At 34.5% G+C, this 20,683-nt stretch overlaps 2 long non-coding RNA genes across 2 annotated transcripts; one reads left to right on the top strand and one right to left on the bottom strand.

The window, feature by feature from the left end:
- Nucleotides 1-10,566: 10,566 nt before the first annotated feature.
- On the bottom strand, nucleotides 10,567-11,172 carry LOC123920078. The gene is made up of 3 exons (XR_006813410.1): nucleotides 11,085-11,172; nucleotides 10,728-10,838; nucleotides 10,567-10,652 (listed from the first exon to the last, which is right to left on the bottom strand). It is a non-coding gene; the product is annotated as an uncharacterized LOC123920078 (long non-coding RNA).
- Nucleotides 11,173-14,933: 3,761 nt separating this feature from the next.
- LOC123923244 lies at nucleotides 14,934-18,146 on the top strand. Its single transcript, XR_006814332.1, has 3 exons — nucleotides 14,934-17,117; nucleotides 17,213-17,334; nucleotides 17,718-18,146. It is a non-coding gene; the product is annotated as an uncharacterized LOC123923244 (long non-coding RNA).
- The last annotated feature ends 2,537 nt before the right edge of the window (nucleotides 18,147-20,683 follow it).

A 20,683-nucleotide genomic window follows, 5' to 3' on the forward strand; every position in this document is an offset into this window, starting at 1 on the left:
CCTAGATGATGCACATTTTGTTCACCATGCAAAATAGAAGTAGTTTCAGATGGATTCAAAGTATTCACAGACCTTTTATGCATTCCCTTCTGACACGTGGTTGATCACACTGTCCATTTCACTTCCTTGTTGATCTTACAGGATACATGTCTCGAATAATGTTCTAACATTCAGTCAGACATTGTCTTCTTTTACTTGCATTGATCAACACATCTTCAAACATACTGTCTTCCACTTGATTCGAAGTGTTCTCCTTTCACTTAGTGACACATACCAAGACATCTGAATATCCCATTTGTGACAACTCTCAATAATGAAGACTCTTGGAAAGTCCTTCCAAAAAAAACAATCTGTAGAGAAAAATAAATTCTCCCAGACTCAACCATTTAACCACTCGAGAGATATGTGGATAACTGATATAATTATTCAGTTTTACATGACTAGAATCAACCATGCCTTGTTAATAATTTCATAATGTCACAACATGTTGTCTGACATCATATTCTCATATGAGGCATAAGATCTCCACAAGCTTGTACAACACTCTAGACAATATATATGTACCAATGCAATCCACAGATAAACACAAGACTCTACCTGTCATAGATAATCCGGGCTCCAGTTGAAGATGAAAACTCGAGCACTAAATGAAAACATGTGAAAGACGTCATGCTTTCATGTTGAAGGGCAACACCATTTCCCTTAGTAGAGTCAATTCTGAGTCAGATACTCTCACTTCTTGAGAATACATCCAAGCATTCTGACCTCTTCACTTAACAAGGACACATCTGATTAATGTCCTAGCAGAACCACACTATGTATCATGACCTTTTGAATAGGCAGGATATCATGCATACAATGTGTAAAGTCACTCACAAACTCCAAAACATCTTAGTTTGCTTAAAAGCTTGACTAAGATCCTGATTATCAACCCTTTTCTAGAGTGACTTGCAACAGAAGAAAACCAAAGACAATTATTAAACCTCAGTATTTGACAATATTCTTCTGCCCTTACATTTACTAGTAGTTGTTGATACTAGTGGAATAAATAGTCATGCATTGCTAGAGCATACTATTAAAACAAGATCAGAACCTCAACATTCTGATTCACATAGTCAGAAACATGTCTTCTGACCACACAGCTTGAGCACTCCCATGCAAAGTCTCAAGCACCTTCCACAGAACAGCTATCAGTAAATATGATGTTACAACATCATTTGGGACATCAGCTTCTGATTTTGGAACCCAATTACATTGTTTCATAAATCATCATTCAAAAGGACTCATTGTGCATAGACATCCTTTAAGAAACTCCCAATAGAGTACCATCAATGCAGATCATCCAGGTTTTTCAAAAACCTGAATACCATGAAGAGAAATAGACTCTCATATACTCTCTGAACCATAAAGTTCAGACTGCATAATTGCACAACTCTTCAGACAAATACTTAGCTCCCATTAAAGTATTTATCATTTGTCAGATAGGATTACCTTCTCACACAAGGTAGGACATTAGATCTGACATCATTCTTCTGCACATGTATGGCACCAACAGATGACATCCACTCATGACAGTTATTCTAACAAAAAATCATTCCAGATTAGGTCAGTTGCTTGACCTTGTACTCCACCCTGAGTAGAACCAGCTTCCTTGGCTGAAGAAGCAGATGTTGGAGAAGATGTTTCAACATTAATTCTGACATCAATCTCAATCCCATCGGTTTCATCCTGAACTATGGTCCGGAGATACCATAGTAGTCCATAACTCTTGCAAGGGGACACAGGAGAATCAACCATCAGTAGTTGATCAACCTTCAATATCAAATCATCCACACATGTAGGGACGTGCATATTATACAACCCCAAACCTTCTTCTAATGTTCAAACCTCTTGTCTTACTTTAAGATGTTTGATGCCATTCTTCTGAACCTATAGAGGAGATTCCCTCTAACAGGTATCTGGAACATTCTGATCCAACACAATATCAGGTATCACAGATGTGACAGTACTTAGCACAACATCAGTCTTAGGTGCCAAAGATGTGCCAACATTCGACACAACATCATTCTCAGAGACAGATTCTTTGAGAGGCTCATCAACAAACTCACTTGTGACCTTAGTGGAAGCATTAACTACATCAGATGAATTTCCTTTGATTAACGTGCACCAGACAATGGAGAGAGGGATACACCATATACTTCCTTTCACTTCAACACAAACACACATCTTGAAGGGAAGTAAAAACTTCGTCAATCTTAATTCAAAAGATATCTTTAACGCACAAGGTAAAGAATTAACTTCACCAAAAATACCAGAGAACCATAATTCTTTGGTCCCAACAATAATAAATCCTTCTTGCTTAATCATGCATCCATACAACTAGATATTATCACACGAATATAACATGCATGGTTAAAACATCAGATAACACATCAACACTGCACACAACTTCAACTACCACTTACTTGGATCAGACAATGATTAACCCAAGAGGTCAACCATATGTTGATCGTGTCCCAACAAACTTATCTAAGACATGTTTCTAGCGTAGAACCCATCTCAGACATAGATGCCTCCTCTTCCAGGTCAGGAGAAGGTTCCAAACATATGTAACCAACACTTGTTTAGCACCCAAGCATCTGCCATGCCCTACTGTCATCCTACAAGATTCTGCAGAATCTGCTCGTCAGATGTTCCGACATCTGGTAAGACATCAGTTCCCTTCTAACGGAACACACCAAGAAATCCTTTATCAAAGCCACTGAAGGTTAGCTTTTTAGAGTTGGAAGCAAAAATAAATTGCTCAAAACTTCCCTCAGATCCCTTTTCAACTCATACATGAGTGCCTTTATGAGTGGACTTGAGATCACCCCCAAGTATCTTTGGCATCTCTAACAAGTTAATTAAAAAAAAACTCTCCTCGAGTATCACCACACCAGGGCTTACATCATAAAACAGAGTGGTGCATCCTCAACAAATAAAACCACCAGGAGTTTTCCATCAGATATGTATGCAACGGAATTCAAACCACAAAACTCCTCAACAAACTTCAGGCACACTACAATAACACATGTTTGAAAATAAATCAAACCATACAGCAACTCATCACAAGATCTACACGCCTGAACAACAAAAGATAGGTCTAATCCACACCCTATCATGAATAGTCCATCCTCCACTTCTAGGGACCATTCAATCAATGTGAACTTCTCCAAGTTCAAACAAATTTTCAGTATTCCTTACTTGCCCATAACCAGAAAGTATCTTCCCTAGGATCTCATCCAGAAAACAGAACAGGATGCCTGCTCTGATACCAATTGAAATTCTGGTATAGCAGAACCAGATGTTGTACAAAATGTCGAGACATCTGGTCTGACATGAACAATACGGCAAGACATATAACATTAAAAACGGATACTGAGAAATAATGTTTGATCAGATGTTCCAACATTCAACTTAGAGAGAATGTCGTACTTAATGTTGGAACATCTTACGAAACATAATAAAATCAACAAGTAAATAAACTGCACAGGAAATTGTTAACCCAGTTCAGCCAATCTGCCTACTCTGGGGGATACCAATCCAGGAAGGAAATCCACTAATAGCTCTAGTCACTAAGACCTCCAGCAAACCCTTTGAATTTATGTCTTACACTAAGACCTCCAGCAAACCCTCGGTTTACGTCTTACACTAAGACCTCCAGCAAATCCTAGGTTTACGCCTTATGACCTCGACACTACTCATGTAACTTCTGCCTAGGAACTCCTACACATGAGATCCCATCTCACTTCCACACAACCAACACAACCTGTGTTGTTCATATAATGTTGAATAAATGTGGTGACATTCACCGTGACATATTTTACTCTTGCTTAAAAGCTTCGAGTAAATCACACACAGTTAACTCCGTACTTCAAAGCTTAGGAGTAACCTTAAAACATTACAACTCAATAAAACACCGTCCTACTCAAGTATTAAACCAATACGTGAGAGGCTCACAAACACTATCTCCTTGCTTAAAAGCTTCAGAGATATTACAATACTCTACTCATTACCTAAAGGTTTCTGAGTGAGGACATAGTGACCATCTCACAACCCGAGTGGTTCACTTACACCAACTCTCCTATAGAGTGGCTTAAAGACACGAAACCCTAAAGACTACATCTTTGATGAACAATGGTTTCGATTCATTAAAATCTTGGTCTTGAGTCTTCTTTATATAGACAGAGCTAGCACGCTCCTGATCTTCCAAGATAAGCTTCAGAACACAGCTGGTCTTTGAGTCACGTCCAGCTAAGAAAATTAGACCTTAATAAAAACTTTCCTAAAATAGTTGATCCTCTTTAGGAAATAAACAATGTGTTGAATCATTCCATTAAGTCTTGATAAGAACATATCTGCACTAATAACGTCTTGATCAGATCAAATCTTGATATACACTGATGGATAATTTTCGCAAGTGAACGAAATACCACGTAGTAATAAAATATCGATCCACAGGGATTGTGTGATCAAACTAGTCTAATAGTGTTTATAAACATCATGCAAGAATAACACATAAATTGGGGGTATGTTGAGTGATGAATTGTTAGAAAACGTGCTTTGTGATAAGTGGAAAAGCGAGGTAGAATCATCGGAATCACCTAGTCTATAGCTAAATCACATGCAATCTACCGTATCTTTCGAATTTACTCAAGTGTTCACAACTGGATCAACAAATTAGTGAATCGCAATCTCTTGTCAAAATCCACTCTATTCGTTGTCGATACTCCCCCGATCTCTCGGGCGGAAGCTACCTACAACGAATGATATGAAAGCGCGTCGATCGTTCGCTACACTCTATGTTTCAATCTCTCGACCGGAAACACTCGAGTGCTCAATGCAATTCAGTTCAGACATTAAATCAATATTCTCATACGTGACTTAACTCAAAATCATTACAACACTAATGAAGGATCATAAAGCATTAAGAGACGAATTGCATTAAGTAAACACTGTTAACAGAGTAAATCCTTACAATTAAGCAGATTACATGAGATTCATCTACATCATAAGCTATCCTAGATCCTACCTCCACAAGGAGTTTAGCTCCTCATGTTGCTTCGATCGCGTCCTAGCTTCAACTTCATGGCTTGAGAATCCATGCTATTGAGGAGCTTGAAGCTATCCTATGAAGGTCTGGATCCAACTCTGAAAGCTTCAAAACCAGAAAAGTAGATGAATGTAGCAGATTTTCCAACCCCTTTAACAGAAAATGCAGAATCCTTATATAATAATGGCAACCACGCCGCGCGCCAGATCTATCACGCCGCGCGTGGTTGCAATTTCTTCACTACGCCGCGCGTGTAACGGTATCACGCGACGCGTGATCAAATATGAGGTCTCTGATCTTCAACTCTGAAATCTTCACGCCGCGCGTGATAGCTCCACGCCCCCGGCGTAGTTGTCCTTCCTTCCTTCACGCCGCGCGTGGTTAGTGCTACGCCGCGCATGATCAAGTCAGAGAGCAATCCAATTCTAATCAAAGCTTCACGCCGCGCGTGGTAGGCATCACGCCGCGTGTGATCATGATGAAAAACTTGGCTCCCTGTGATCTCCATCACGCAGCGCGTGATGGGCTACGCCCCCAGCGTAGTGAAAATCAGCAATTTCCTGCACATTTTCCTGTTTTCTTGCAAAACAAGTAATCATGCTTATGAATAGATTTCTCTTACATTTATTGCTTAAAACCTACTAAAATGCATCTAATGTTGCTAAAATAGGCATGAATTAGAGAGTGTGACGATCCGTCATCATACACGTTCGTAGAGTGGATTTCCATATATAGCAGATACGTGTAATAAATGCGCGAGATTTGGGCAATCTGACTGTCGTACCCAAACATGTTACAACATTTGGTCCAACATCTTTCGTACCTAACATGTTGAAACATTTGGTCCAACATCTTGCTTGTATATTTGTTTTAGCAAAATGAGGCCAACACACAAATATCCAACAAATGGTCACCCAGATTTTTACACTTATGTGGAAATCTTATCCAAAGGCATCCCAATCTGATTTCCACACATGGGGAATATGTTTGCAACGGATATATACTCAGAAACAACTCATTGACAGTTGGCTAAAGAATATTTCTGCCATCAAGTACAATGTGACAGTCAGAGACCTTCAGAAGAATGATCTCCTGAAGCATCTAAAGGACAGATTCACATGGACTGTTTTGTTTCTCTCACAACAGCTATTTTTATACTCTCAACGGTTATAATTGATGTTCAAACTACAGAGGGACATCTCCATCTATAAATAGCATGGTTGGTTGCACAAGAAGAGCAAGAGTTCAAGCTACAAATCATCAATACTTGTTTTTGTCAACAAGTCATAAAACTCTTCTTTTATCACTCACACTCAAAGATCTTCATTCTCATCTATACTTCTGATATATTGAGTGTTTTTATTTGCTTCTCAAACTAACCTTTGAGTTTCAATAAAGCAAATATCTCAAGAGACCACTTTGCTACACAACTCACTTTTAAGTGGTTGTATCTTTGTCTCTTCTTTTTCACTCATACTCCAAGCTCTCTAGAAAAATAGGATCTATATTTCATGATTATTTTGAGTGTAATTCATTTGTAAGCTTCACAACCGGTTAGGTGTGATTAAAAGCTTAGATCCAAGAAACCATTGATAAATCATTAGTGTAACACCCCGAACTAACTACCCTTAAAAACGTGATCTTAAAAACTTTTTAAAGATAAGTAGCCGGAGCGCTACGGGAAAACATTTTATAAAACGATCGTGCACATGACACGAAACGTCGCAGCGGAAAACATTTAAATAAAGGATTTTCAAAGCAATGAACAAAATAGTTCAAAAGATAATTCATCTACATAAAACATAAGTTAAGATGTTCGCATCGATATACGACGGAATACAAACGATCCCCGACTCGATGTTACAAAATACCAGAGCACTAATATACATCACAACCCAACTAAACTTAACAAAACTATACAAAGGTAGCCTACACTAGCTCCTCACCAAAAGTGCTCCACACCAAAACGATCTGCAGCTAAAGCTCGTCGAAAACCTCGACCTGAATACCTGAACCCCCAAAGGTCCAGCACATAACAATTAGGTAGAGAGTTAGTAAACATAATCACATACATACGAATATAGAAACGCACCTATATTCAACCTATCACGTATTACTAACTCACACACATGCCCCAATAAGCAATACACCAGATAACACATACTCACAAATACAGAACCAGATAGTTTCACGTCGTTTCGGACAACACACAGAACTCACATAACACATAACACATAATTGCACATTTACTCAAATGCGACTAATGTCAAACATTCAATGTCATGCCAACCTAGACACGACTAATGCATGTGGTACCATCTTCTTTATCAAGGAACTTACCATTGATATCCTTCTTTATTGGACAAGTCCAATATCCTTCTTTATCAGACAAGTCTGATATCCCTAAATAATGCATGAGTTTATAAATGTCATGCATTTACCAAACATATGATAATCACTTAGCACGAAGCTACTGCTCACTACATGGATAACATAATCCATTAAACTTCTTTATCAGACAAACTGATATTCTTCTTTATCGGACAACCCGATATACAAAAATACATATACTTCTTTGACATTTTATATAAATGCCATCACACAACACAATTATTAAACATATAATAATTCCAAACCAAAACGAAACCAAATACATGGATACACACACTTTACAAACATTAACAAAAATTGCTGTCACAGAGGCCTTCGCTAAGCGAGGGCTTAGCGAGACATGGCGAACCTCACCAGGAAGTCACCTGCTCATGGCGAGCATTGGCGAGCTTCAGCGAACATGTTCGCTACAGCGAACTCCTGGTCGCTTAGCGAACTACACCAGAAAAATATCTGTTCTTGAGTTTCAATAAGGCGGTTTAACATGGAATCCAACCAAAAATTCATTCAAACATGTTATAAATTCTCTTAAACAACAATTCCAAGCATATATGATATCAAGGAACATTAATCATCCCTTCCAAACATCCAAATACATCAAACAATCAAAATCATGTCAATTTCTTGCAAAATAAGCAAAGTTGCATAAACATGCAAAACCATCATCAAACATATACATATTCCCTCCTAGATGTTCATTAAGCATACTAAGATGAAAAGGACATGTTTATGATAAAGAAACTTCACCCAAACCCCAAAGAAATTGGATGAGAGAGTTTAGGAATGGAGGCTAGACACCTCCCCTCTCTTGGATCACCCAAGCTTATGCTTAACCACTCTCACCTTGGATTGAATGATGATTCTTGGCCTCTAAATCTCTTCTCCTTGCTCGTGTTCTTCTTCTTGCTCTCCTAGGGTTTGCTCTTGGCTCTTAAGAAGAAAATGACACAATGAAAGATATTTGCACTAAGGTTTTCTATATATACCTCTCCCTAATTCTCTTGGTTCAAGCCCAATTGCCTAAGCCCACTAAGCTCTATCATACGCCCAAGCCCACTAACATGGCAAAGGTTTCGCTCACAAACTTATGTTCGCGATAAATAATTATACGTTGCGTAAATAAATATTTAACACTAACCCAAAATATAAGCAAATATATAAAATATCGATTTACTAAAAATCGGGTCGTTACAATTAGGATTTTCTCAAGTCAATTGGGTATAATTGATTGAGGTTACCTTGCAAAGGTAGATCAGCTGGATATAGCTGGATACTTTGTGATCTTGGTTTTAGATCATAAAGGGTCTTTGATCTGGGCTTAGATCAAAGGGAAGTTTCTGTAATCTGGATCTAGATTATAGTGGAAAACTCACAGGCGTGGGGACTGGACTAGCGCAGGATTCGGGTGAACCAGTATAAATTTTGTGTGTGAATCTCTCTTACCTTTAACTATTTATTTTCTGTAAACACACATCACACAAACCACTTAATTTACATTCACTTTGAATTCTCACACAGCAGAGAACATTCTCCAAACATAGCAGAGAACGTTCTCCTAACACAGCAGAGAACAGTTATCCAAGTATACACTTGAGATCAGTTCTGTAGTGCAGGATTAAATTTTTAAAAGGGTCACAATTCAAACCCCCCCCCCTTTCTTGTGACTATTTCTTTCACTTCACTGACATGTCATGAAAATTGCATTACCATAAGACATCAATGAGAAAGGGTCTCTTGAGAAAAAAGTCCATCCCTGTTTACTTTTTTGAAATAAAATTCTGACATTTTCATTCATGACCAATGCTGGGAAGATTGCAGATTCCAATAGAGATGTAAAATGTGGAGAAACTAACCGCAATCCCCGTGTTATAATTGAAATATAACGTCTTTAAAAACATATTTTGAAGAATATATCAATTACGAAATTCAAAACATCCTAACAATTAAAATAGACACTAAAAATAAATTGCAAGTGAATAAAATTGATATAACCTACAGGGCCAGTTTGCAGCACATTTGAAATTACATCAAAACTGAGGGAGAGTCCTCTCTAAAAGGAAAGAAAGTTTTTGCAAAAGGAATTACACTGTTCAGATTTTGAAATTACAAAAAATAAAAAATCTAATTATAAAATTAAGGTTACACAAGTAAAATAAAAAAGAAAAAAAGGTTACACAAGTCTAGAATCAAGTTATAGATAACAGAAGATTTGGAAACCGCGTGGAAAATGAATATAGCAAGCATAACCATTAATCAAGCCAACTACTAATCAGATATTTAGAACAAAATTTAAGAATATCATCTTACGCTGGTATTTTTGCAAAATTTGACTATGCTTATTTATAATATCTGGCATCAACCTCAAAATGGGGGGATTTATATTTCATTATACAATACCAAACATGCATATAACCAAAAATTAAAATACTTAGAAACTATATTACTTGTCAGAATGTTTCCTGTGTCGGGTAACGAGGGAAGAGAAAATTAGCAGACTTCTTTTTGCAGACTTCCATCTTGTTAAATATACATCTTCTTGAGTGACTGTACAATCAAAGCTCGGAGAACTCAAAATGCTCATTATGTCCCGACTAAGCGAAGTCATTAGAGGAGCTAGAGTAGATGGCATGTAGGACTTTACCTATAAGTAGGAATGTCAGCTTAAAAATGAATTAAAAATGTCAGATTAGTTAGCAACAAAAAAAAATGAATTTACCATATAAAGACCATAACTTCAGAGGGAGGAGAAAAAATTCACATACATTCTTGAACCAAATACCGAAATAGAAATAAAAGGTTACAATAGCTGACATTCCCACAATAGTAGTCCTGTTTTCATAGTTCAAAAACAACTCTGCAATATTGACAATGGCTTGTGTGTAAAAATTCATAAACATTGGGAAGAATTTGCATTGAGACAGAAAATGCCATTTGACATTAATAACAAACATTGTACTACAAGTGGATAAAGATCACAAAAAAAAAAAAAAGATAACTGAATAATGTTTTTTGAATGAGATGCTATAACTTATAGGCTAAAAGCTCTACCATGATTGTATATAAACTATAGACATGTCAAACCATTACCTACTGCAAAATGCAGGCATTTGCATATAGTGAGGATGGCTTTCTCAGTTTCTAAGTCTGCACTGTCATGGTTTGCTACGGCCTGACCCATGCATCATAAAATCAGAAGTGAAGTTCACGATAAATAATGAGTATAGTCAAAAATAAAACACAATACCTTTCCAACAAATTGATGAAAAACCGCGAGCAAAGGCACGAGAATTTCTTTTGCTATGAGCTCCAACTGCGGCGATACTGGCTATTTTGCAACTTTGGGATTCAAAAAATACTGCAGAAAGGATTGCATTTTATATATAAGGCAAAGAGTCCCCATTGTCATCTCTACTAATAATACAACAATATGAATTTTCATAAACGAAGTTATATACCTCTCGATCAGTATACAAAGATTTTACACAAATAGTTTAATTATATACAACAAACATTCATTTCACATAAAAAAACATATGACAAATTGCATTAAATAACAAAAATTTACAAATTATCAAGACCACCAACAGTGAATTTCGAATACCTGAAAGGGTCTGAGAAGCGCATGAAGAACAATAAGTGCATTGATGGTATTCCATGTGGAGTTTGAACCGTTGATAAGATGGTTATTTTGAATAGAAGACTACAGATTTGGCACAAGTTCCGGCCACAAACTCTGTCTTACAAAATCCGCACATCTCAAATATATAAAATCAAATCATAGCAAACCAAGGATCAGTGATGAAGCACGGAAAAAATGTTTTTAATAAAATAAATTGCTCAATTTAGATGTACATTGATTCTCAATTTAGATTTTTAATAAATAAATTAACATATACTATAATACTATATATGCAGTGGTGTCGGTGTCCAACCTTTTTTCTTTACGTGTCCATGTTGTGTCAGAGTCCATGCTTCAAAGTCCATGTTTCATTCAAACATAAAATTAAAAATGATAAAATATACACGAACCACTTCAACTAAAAATCTTGAGAAGCTATATGTCAAGCACACCCTTCATATACCAAGCTAATATCAATGTACCTTAAAGCATATTATAAATGCAAAGAAATTATAATGTGGCATTAGGATCAGCTACAACAAGTTTGCATACATTGAACCATTCTAGTAGAATCTCCCCAAACTAGCTTTGGCATATTATCTGCAACATAAACATTATCATCTATCTAATGTACCAAAAAGTAAAATTCATACCAGAAAAATTTAAGATTATTTCTCTACTATGGTTGTCAATTTGTCATTAACAATGATTGGAGCATATGGAGTCCTTAACAAAGGTTGGAGCATGTGGAATCCTTAACAGAGAGACAAGTTTTAAGGCAAATACTTCCTAAATACTAGTCAATATAGAAGAGCTGGTCAGTTTCTTGGCATATGTTAATCAGATCCAATAATACATTGATTCAAATTAACAATGTTAAAGTAACATACCTAGTACTTTCCTTGTAAAATAGTTAGGTGTTATTTCCAAAGTGTTCCTTTTATATATATATATATATATATATATATATATATGACCGGAGGGAGTATAAAATAGTTTAGCCCAAAATGTTAAATTTCAAAAGTATTAGCACTGAGACATAACATAGCTCTTCCCCAAATTAAATTGATTAAGCTGCAAAACATGACATTGGTATTAATGAAATAGCCTGAATAAGATAAAAAAGAAGAAACCATGACATGTAGCTTTAAATTTCATAGAAAAATTTAATTTAGAATGAATATAAATTTTACCATAAAATTAAATTTCATGCTCTAAATAATATTCTACGTGTTTCAAATGACTTGAAAAATTATCAATGATTTATTTTAAATTAATATTTATACAAGTTGGAACATCAAAAAATTATATATTTTATTGCTTAAAAGATAATAATTATTTTTAATTGAAAATAGTTGTGTTTTTTTTATAAAAGAAAAACAAAATTGTCTATTTTTTGTATTGATATATATATATATACATGAAAATTAACATTTTATGAAAAAATGTGTTTGGTTAAATGGTTCGAGGAATTGTTTTGGTCTCAACTCTCAACTCTCCATGGGTTCAAATTATGGGTATTATATTAAACATGAATTTTATAAAGGAAAAGAAGAAAATGCAAAAAATAATGAAAGAGGGAATTGAACACGCAACCTCTTGCGTTAAAACCATGCTACAGACCACTAGGCCGAACTTCCAATTTAATATATTTTTACCACAACAAATATATATATATATATATATATATATATATATAGTGGATAGGTATAATTTTATAAAGCTCCCAAGGGTATTTAAGTAATTTCACATTTTTTGGGGGTGGGCCATGGCCCTCCCCAGCCCCCTAGATCCGCTGCTGCCTGCAAGAATGTTAGCACTTCGACGCTCAAACCAGTATTTGAAAGATGTGAAATGCTATGAAAATTGGGATGAATATTGTGTACCTTGATAAAGTGGAATCACCACTCATAAACCGTTAATCTTGATGGGTATCAATGACATATCATATGATTTTCAATTTTTTTAAAATTTGACATAAATGATCTATATAATATAAACTATCAATCTAACGGTAAATTTTGTAAAATTCATATTTATTATAATGATATCATGAACTTGTGCACCATAAAAGACATGATGCACTTGTGTATGTTAGAATTGGCCTTATTAGAATGGCAACATAGTTGAAATGTCAGCAAATCATAATAATGTATTTTTTAAAATAAAATAAAAAAAGAAAAAAGAATCATTTAGAAAACTATTTGTTAGTATTCAGTATCATATTATTTTGGGGATGAATATAATTAATAATTTGCAAAACTATCAATGAGAGTGTAGATGCAGAAATTCTAATATATTTTGTATATCAATGTGAATAAAAAAATTGACGAGAATGAGAAGTAGAAGAAATCACGCAACTAAAAAATTTGATACTCATTCCCTACAATCAAATTATTTATACAAAAAAAAAAATCCTACAATACGTTCAACATATGCATAACTAAGTAATATGGTAATTGTGCATTATTCTTTACAAATAACTTGCATCAATTTTTAAAACTTTGTTTCACCTTTCTATCATGAAAGGTTGAAAAGTTCTTTAAAGAAATAATGTGTTCTAATAATTACCGAGTTTTTTATGTTACCCCTTTACTGACTGCGCTAAAGGGAGATAAACAACACCTTGATCTATTAAAGAGACATTTACTATGTGATTAAGTGTGGTAAAGGGCCAAACACAAAACATTGATCTTCAAGTGTTAAAAATATTTGATTGTTTTTATCATTGCATGAGCTTTATACACTATAAAGTGATAAAATCATATTCTATTTGTTTCATGCAAAGACAAACAAAATATGGTTAAAACTCTCATGTTTGTTTATACTATGATTTTATTTCTTTCTCTATTTATTGTTGCAAAGAAGGTTGATGGTAAGACATTTTTTCCGCTTTCAAATTTCTTTCTTTATTTTGTAGTTGATACACAATCTTTTATCTCGTTTTAATAACATTATTATTTTATTCTTTTATTATTGCAGCACAACTTCGATGTAAATTTGATATTGATTGTCCACGAGTTGAAAACTTGTATCCAATGATTTATAGGTGCATTTACAAAAAATGTAGACTTGTTAGTGTGGAACCACTTATTCTATAAGTATCGCCAAGAGAATATACAAACGCCATGTAGGGAGGAATGAACTCTTGCACTACCAAAAAGTCTGAAATATGGACATGTTTGTTTGAGATTTAAAAAGAATGATTTTTTTTGAAAAAAATCAGTTTTAAGAAAATCATTTTTTTGTGGAGATTTTGAAAAAAATCTAAAGCTATTTGTCGTTTGTTTACAATCATTAAAATTTATTTTTTTAAGATAGTGAGGGATGATGAATGATAAAAAAAAAAGGATTTTGATAAAAACTATTGAAAATAGATTCTCATTTTGATGAAAAAAATGATTTTTTTTTCTAATAAAATGATTTTTGAAAAAATATGAAACAAACACAACTAAGATAAAAAAAATATATTTTTTTTGGTAAAAAATCTGAAACAAACAAGCCCTATATCTTAATTATGATAAAATATTTATAAGGTTTCAATTTTATTTTTATTTATTTTTGTTTTTGTTATTTGACGCACCTGATGTTACGCCTTTGTGCTTGATGGATATTTTAGCAACCGTACAAAACTAATTTCAAGTAATAATATTTATAATAACAAGCGGGCCAGGCAGGCGCGGAACGCGCCTGCCTGTGTCTAACTTATGTACCCAAAAAAAAAGATACGCCTTATGTTATGGTGAGTTTGTTAATAAAAGATTTTTGTTGCTACTAAAAAAAAGCAAGGGTAATGTTGGTTAGGGATGACAATGGGTAGGGTATGGGTAGGGTACTATAGTACCCATCCCCATACCCGCAGTTTAAAAAAATACCCGTACCCATCCCCATACCCACGTGGGTAACGATCTTTGTCCCCGTCCACTACAAAAAATATGTTGACTTACGACACATGAATTCTGGCAGTTTAGAAGAACCGTCGTCGCTATGTTAATATTTGAAACCTTGCGGCCGTTCAAAAGCAACCGTCGAGAAGTCGACAAACCCACGCTATTTCACTTCTTCCCTCTTTTTTCAGAATTTCTTCAATCCCACAACCTTCGAGCTTCAATCTCTAAATCAGATTCGTTTTCAAGCTTCTTCAATCCCTAAACCCTAGAAAAATATGCGATATTCTTACTCATAAATAAGCTTCAATCCTAAATCTGTGATTCTCACTCACAAGCTCCAATCCCTAAATCTCTCAAGCTACGTTCAGGTTCAACATTCAGGCTTCGTTCGAATCCCTAAATCACTCAACCTCTCAAGCTTCGTTGAACCTCTCAAGCTTCGCTGAACCTTCAATCTCCATTCAACTTCGTTCAGCTTCGTTTAACATTAAAATTCATATTCAATCTTCAAAATCCAGGTTCAATTTTACTTCAGATTCAATATTCCTTGAAATTGAGGTTCACTTGAATATATGATTTGCTTAATTTTGCTTCAGATTCAACATTGCTTAATTTTGCTTCAGGTTCACTTGAAGCCCCTTTACATAGCTCATTGTATGAATAATTAAGCTTCGGATTTTTAAAGTCAATTGAGGTGTTTAACCTTCTGATATGTGGTTTATTTATCTTGTCATTACTTTGTAATTTTGAAGGATGTGATTTAGAATAAGTTGAGATCAGTATGGTAGCTTTATTGTTGAAAACTCATAGCAATGCCATCTTTGATAACACTCTAATAAGGTTCTGTTTGGCGAATTTTTTTGGAATGTTAGGCTCTAGTGTAACACAGGGTTTTATGTACCTATGACATTCACATTTTGGTTAATTGATGAATATTAGGGCTGTAATTTGCATCTAATTAATTTTTGTTTCAAGCAGGGAATTAATTGTGCTATGATTATGTCACCTATCCATATAGTTAACACTTGTATTTCCTGGTGGCTGGTCCTGTTATTCTTTACATTTCATTATTACATCCTTGTTGTCTGAGATTTTGTCACCAGGACTTGTTTTAAAGCCTAGCTTTCATTGATTTTTTCTGTTCCTAGTCTCACTTGGTGGGACAATTTGCCAGATTATATTAAGAATGATTTTCATCCTAATAGATTAGGTTTGCCTATTTATTGTTTCTGTTAATTGTTATTGAATTCTGTTGATTTGGGTTATGGATTCAGTTCTTGCAAATGTAGGCAAGACTATTAAACTTATAATAATGTTAATCATTCCCTGGAACTTGCCATGACTTTACACCACTAGATGGTTCATTAGAAGAAAATTTAATGGGAACTTTACTACACTAAGTTGTAAATTTAGGAGTCACAATGTAATGGTTAGAAAATAAGACTGTCATATACTGATTTTCAAAATGGTTTTTATGTCGGCGATGAGAAGGAATAAGGTTGGAGCATACCGGTTCATTTGAGGCCAAGAGACTTGTACGACATGGGTGGAGATGAAATGATGGCATCCAATGAGACATATCCATCACAAAACTTAGAAGAACTCTTTTAGATGATAACACATATATCCCTTTGGCAAGAGTTAATGATGATAATGATGATATGCTTTTATGAATAATGTTTAGATTCAAAATTTGATATGTGAATGAAGTTTCAGTTTTGTGACTGTTCTTTTAATGTCTTTGACTGTTTCAGTTTTGTGAATTTTACAAATCTTTTCTATTCAATTTGTATCTGTGGTTTTGAAAATTGATTGTAGGTATGTCTACCTCAAAAAGAAGACGTAATTATCGTATACAACCTCCCACTCAACTTCAACCCCAACATCGACAACCTCAATCTCCCCCTCAACTTCATCATTCACATGAGATGGCTTTTACTTCTGCATTATAACTGTAACTAAGTTGTGGTATAGGTATTGCTGCGAGATCCAACAGATGAACACGTGGTTCTTGTTGTTGAGGAACTGTAGAGGTGATTGCCTAAACTGAGTGACATCCGTCAACAACAAGGAGATGGTAAAGAGTATTTTGGTGGTCAACAGGATGCTGAAGCTGCTGAAGATGGTATGTTAGAAAAAAATAGTTGATTGCATCCTTTCCTCTCTAATCAAACATTGTTTTTCTTCCTGTATCTGAATGATCTAAATTATGCAATGTAGAGTCACCGTTTGAGTTTCGTGCCTTGGAGGTGGCTTTAGAAGCCATTTGTAGTTATCTTGCTGCACGTACAACTGAGTTGGAGATGGCTGCTTATCCTGCATTATATGAACTTACCTCCAAGGTACATATATAATTAAATTCCTTATCTTGTTTTTCTCTCATTTCAGTTTTGACACGAGCCCTCCCTCACAAATATATAATAAGGTAACAACTAGGAAGCTTCATTAAAAGTGGTTTAGGAGATTTTTCTTTCCTTTAGTTCAGATATCTTATGCTTTTTACTCCTTGTATTTATCATCATTGACATGTTAATTCTGATCATGAATGCTTTCACTTACATGATTTCTATTGTCTGGCTTGAAACGTGGATGTTCTAGTTCCATGTTTGATCTTTTTGAGGAATCTGTTTCATTTATGTTTTTGAAATTCTTGACTTTATTTTGTTCAATTGTTATGAACTTTGAGTTACATTAAACTGCAAATTAGTGGTCGTAATTTGGACAGAGTTCGTAAACTGAAGAGTGCAATGAAGAGGCTGACAGCTCGGGTTCAAAAGGTATGTTAAGCTCTTCTTGAGGTTTAAAACTATCATGCTTCATATCCCTTTGTATTTTAGTTATACTAGTTAAGAAGGGTAATATTTTAGTTATACTAGAGTTAAGAAGGGTGAGGTTTAGGACTGGAATAACAGAATCTTTGTTTGGTTTGTGGTGTGTTAATTTCAGCTTGCTTGTTTGGTATTCTGTCAATTTCATCTTTTATATTTGGAAGTTTTTACTTGCAATTAGCTTTTGTTCTTAATTTATTATATAATATAGATGCAATTCTCTACCAAAAAATAAAAATATAGATGCAATTAGCATCTTCTATGTTTTGGATGTTTAGGTATAGGTGGGCTATTTTTATTATGTTTAAGAGACCTTGTTTAACACAATTAATTGCAGCAAAAAAAAGCACAAAAATTTTTAGTCATTAAGTAGGAAAAAAAAATAAGAAAAGAACTATTAATTGCAGGAAAAAAAAAAACACTGAATTTTTTTTCCAAAAAAATAGAGATTGCGGCGGTTTTAAACTGCCAGTAAAGTAAAAAAAAAATTAATGATAGAGCGATGGTTTTAAACCGTCGCCAATGCAGAAATAGTTCCCTTGCTAGTTTCCATTTCCCGACGGTTTTAAAATGACGCTAACTTTGTTGCGACGGTTTGTGTGGCGGTTCTTAAAAACCGTCGCAATGTTTAGCGACGACGCCAGGTTTTGCGGCCCTTTACCAACTGTCGTAATATCGGTTTGCGACGGTTCAAAACCGTCGCTAATGCCTTTTAGAACCGTCGCTAACTATCAAATTTCTTGTAGTGGTCCCCATACCCTATGGGTACCTAAGTACCCATACCCGTACCCGTTATCCGCATTTTTCATAAAAATAAATCGATCGATTATAAAATATCATATTGTTTTAATATAATTATTTTTTAAAAAAGATTTTAATGTTGACTCGGGAAAATTATAAACAAAAAATTTATCAATCTCATGTTAAAGTTCATTTCCTTGTCACATTGTGTTTGTATTATATTATAAATAAACATTTTTGTTAAAAATGTCTAATAATTTAATTGTTGTTGTGTTTTTTTAAATTGATATACATATGTTATTATATAAAAACATATATAAAATAAATAAATATACTATGTGGGTATGGGGCGGGGTGGGTACTAAGGTACCCGTACCCGCACCCATACCCGTTCATTTTTGCGGATAATTACCCATACCCGTGCCCGTACCCAAAATGTGGGATTTTACCCTACCCGTTATGGGTATTTTTTGCGGGTGCCCACTGAGTATGAGTGAAATTGTCATCCCTAATGTTGGTATTATGAAAATTCTACCCCAAAACTCATGTATTCTTTTTATATATTATAGTATAGAATAGATATAGATGAAAAAACCATAAAAAAAAAGAGAGGAAGTTAAGGGCAATTATGGAATAATTAAAAAACCATAAAGGAAGTTAAGGGCAAAATGGACCAAAAAAAATTCAGCCCAAACTCCCTTATCCCCTTTATATATTGTTATAGATATAGTATAGAATAGATATAGATGAAAAAACCATAAAAAAAAAAGAGGAAGTTAAGGGCAATTATGGAATAATTAAAAAACCATAAAGGAAGTTAAGGGCAAAATGGACCAAAAAAAATCCAGCCCAAATTCCCTTATCCCCTTTATATATTGTTATAGATAATAATAAGTTTGTCTCCACATAAATTTCCAATTTCAACAATGCATTTAAAATCGACATTGGATTAAAGACAATAAATTGGGAGGATTTCATATCGATTTAATAGCAACAAAAATTATATTAACGAGAATAGTAATAACGAGAAAATAAAAGAAGTTTGGATTTTTTATGAGAAAAAACAATTAAGTTGTTTTGAACTCATTCAATATCACTATTTGGGTAATTGCGGTCATACTATCTGGTATTTGCACTTTTAAGGGGGTGCGCTATAAGTCTCAAAAGAATACAATTGCTCAAACACACTTGTTTAGGACTTTCTTGCCCAAACTCTCTAGCTTAGGATTTCCTTGCTCAAACACACTTGCAAGAGACTTTTTAAACTAACTTAAAACAAATTTAAGAAAGTTTGGGATTAAACACTTGATATACTATCAGAGTGTTCACAAAATACAAAACAAATACAAGACTTAACACTTAAATTCTAAGATACAAAGTTTGTAAGAATTCCCAAGTGTTTTTGACAGCTTTAATTTTGGCAAAGTTTTAGCACTTCAGATTCTGTAAGTTCGGATGATATTCTTCAAAAAGATTGCTTAATATATAGGCAGTAGAAATATATATGTTGAAGATGACCGTTGAAAAGCTTGTTGAAACTTGTATCTTGCTTTCTGCAAAGACAGTTGCAATCTGGGTAATAACCACTCCAATGCTTTGACGAAGAGGATAATGTCTTCACATTTATGACAAAAGGACAACTGCTATGATAGTGACATTGTACTTTATTCTTTCCTTTTTGTCAACTATGAAGTGAACCTCTGAGTGACCAAAGTCTGATCTTCTAAGACTGTAGTGACTCAGAGTCTGATGTTCACTGCTTCTGACGCTTTTCAGCTTTTGAAGCTTGCAACCTCTGCACGTCTTTAGAGTCTGCTTCTCAGAGTTTGTTTTTCAGCTTCTCTTAAATACGTTCAAGTGGTTATTAATTTTATCTTTCAATCCTGCACACTTTAATCAAATATTAGTAACACCAATTGTTCTTTTAATACTTTGTTATCATTACAACCACTAGAGAGATTCAATAGAACCAGCCATCGAAGATGAAGTTAAACCGTGAGAACATTAGAGAGAGAGGTTCAGGAAGATTCAAAGAAGAGTTTCTCCACATACGGCGCCACTGTTCTACTCAATGAAGAACTAGATGATTCAATATGTCATCAAGGAGGAGTGAAAGTAAAAA

The sequence above is a fragment of the Trifolium pratense genome, linkage group LG4 (assembly GCF_020283565.1).
Source record: "Trifolium pratense cultivar HEN17-A07 linkage group LG4, ARS_RC_1.1, whole genome shotgun sequence".
In the NCBI taxonomy this organism is placed as follows: Eukaryota; Viridiplantae; Streptophyta; class Magnoliopsida; order Fabales; family Fabaceae; genus Trifolium; species Trifolium pratense.